This window comes from Schistocerca piceifrons, chromosome 9 (assembly GCF_021461385.2).
Source record: "Schistocerca piceifrons isolate TAMUIC-IGC-003096 chromosome 9, iqSchPice1.1, whole genome shotgun sequence".
Taxonomy (NCBI): domain Eukaryota; kingdom Metazoa; phylum Arthropoda; class Insecta; order Orthoptera; family Acrididae; genus Schistocerca; species Schistocerca piceifrons.
In genome coordinates this window covers 21716934-21719092 of record NC_060146.1, presented here as the reverse complement: position 1 = coordinate 21719092, position 2159 = coordinate 21716934, and the positions used below count along the sequence as shown (strand labels likewise).

Here is a 2159-nt window from a genome sequence, read left to right as displayed (position 1 = left end):
AGGTACAGCTGCCCATGCAGCTTCAACACAATACCACAGTTCATCAAGAGTACTGACTGGTGTATTGTGACGAGCCAGTTGCTCGGCCACAATTGATCAGACGTTTCCAATTGGTGAGATATCTGAAGAATGTGCTGGCCAGGGCAGCAGTTGAACATTTTCTGTATCCAGGACCTCCAACATGCGGTCCTGCATCATCCAGCTGAAATGTAGGGTTTCGCAGGCATCGAATGAATGCTAGAGCCACGGGTCGTAAGACATCAGAAATGTAACGTCCACTGTTCAAAGTGCCGTCAATGTGTACAAGAGGTGACCGAGACGTGTAAACAATGGTACCCCATGCCATCACGCGGGGTGATATGCCAGTACGGCGTTGACGAATACACGCTTCAAATGTGCGTTCGCGCGATGTCGCCAAACACGGATGCGACCATCATGATACTGTAAACAGAACCTGGATTCATCCGAAAAAATGACGTTTTGCCATTCGTGCACCCAGGTTCGTCGTTGAGTACACCATCACAGGCGCTCCTGTCTGTGATGCAGCGTCAAGGGTAACCGCAGCCGTGGTCTCCGAGCTGATAGTCCATGCTGCTGCAAACGTCGTCGAACTGTTCGTGCAGATGGTTGTTGTCTTGCAAACGTCCCCATCTCTTGACTCAGGGATCGATTCGTGGCTGCACGATCCGTTGCAGCCATGCGGATAAGATGCCTGTCATTTCGACTGCTAGTGATACGAGGCCGTTGGGATCCAGTACGGCGTTCCGTATTGCCCTCCTGAACCCACCGATTCCATATCCTGCCAACAGTCATTGGATCTCGACCAACGCGAGCAGCAATGTCGCGATACGATAAACCGCAATCGCGATAGGCTACAATCCGACCTTTATCAAAGTCGGAAACGTGATGGTACGTATTTCTCCTCCTTACACGAGGCATTACAACAACGTTTCACCAGGCAACGCCGGTCAACTGCTGTTTGTGTACGAGAAATCGGTTGGAAACTTTCCTCATGTCAGCACGTTGTAGGTGTCGCCACCGGCGCCAACCTTGTGTGAATGCTCTCAAAAGCTAATCATTTGCTTATCACAGCATCTTCTTCCTGTCGGTTAAATTTCGCGTCTGTAGCACGTCATCTTCGTGGTGCAGCAATTTTAATGGCCAGTAGTGTATTTCGCTCTCGTAAGTTAAATGACATTCGAAGCTATACTGTTTCGACGCTCGCCTCCCTTTACATCTGAACTGCAGCTGCTCACATCATTGCACGCTGGTTGGAATAGCTGGCTGGACAGAGAGCTGCTGGTATTTAACGCGCCAGTAAACCTGTTGTCCCGCATTACCGCTCGTTTATATGCTTGGTTTCCGCCCCACATGAAACGAAATCCAGTGGGATTCAAGCTAACCCGGAAGAATACAATGGCCTAATGTTTACATCAGGGTTATTCTTATGATGAATAGAGTACAAGAGCTGGTGTAGAGAGAGAGAGAGAGAGAGAGAGAGAGAGAGAGAGAGAGAGTCGTTGCCTTCTGTAACAAGAAATCCAGATGCAGAATGAGTAGGTTTAGGAAGCACCATTCCGGGATCGCGAGAGTCGCCTTTGTTGCTGCTATACTCATCACTGCTGAGCCTGACCAAACTGTGCCAAGTCACGTGGCTTCCGAAAATACATTACGCAATGCTGCCGGGCGTGGGTACCTTCACTACGAACGCAGACAATTCTTCGTAGTATTTCTACCCTTCATTCGTGTTTAGCTAACATCTCCGGTATGGTCTAGTGGCTAGGATACCTGGCTCTCACCCAGGAGGCTCGGGTTCGATTCCCGGTACCGGAATAATTTTATTCCGCAACATTAGATACAGGTATACCACCATTTCTCACAGCTTTAACATTTTACTCATATAAAAACATGAGTATGACAGCGTCAGTTCCTAAACTGTGTACACGTAACTAGGGATTGTCACGTTTAAAGCGAAGGCGTCACATAACACCCTTCAGGACGTTCGAAATTTAAGCACAATAACGCCTCCTTCACTGACGTCACAGCCACTAACGTCGTTTAGAGAACAGACATGTAATAATCCTTACAATTTGAAGTTAAGAACAACCCTATACAACAATCTCTGGGATCTTTCGATAATATCAATAACACCAAACAAG

At 47.9% G+C, this 2159-nt stretch overlaps 1 non-coding gene across 1 annotated transcript; it reads left to right on the top strand.

The window, feature by feature from the left end:
* The first annotated feature begins 1761 nt into the window (after positions 1-1761).
* Positions 1762-1833, top strand: Trnae-cuc. The gene has a single exon. It is a non-coding gene; the product is annotated as a tRNA-Glu (tRNA).
* Positions 1834-2159: the final 326 nt, after the last annotated feature.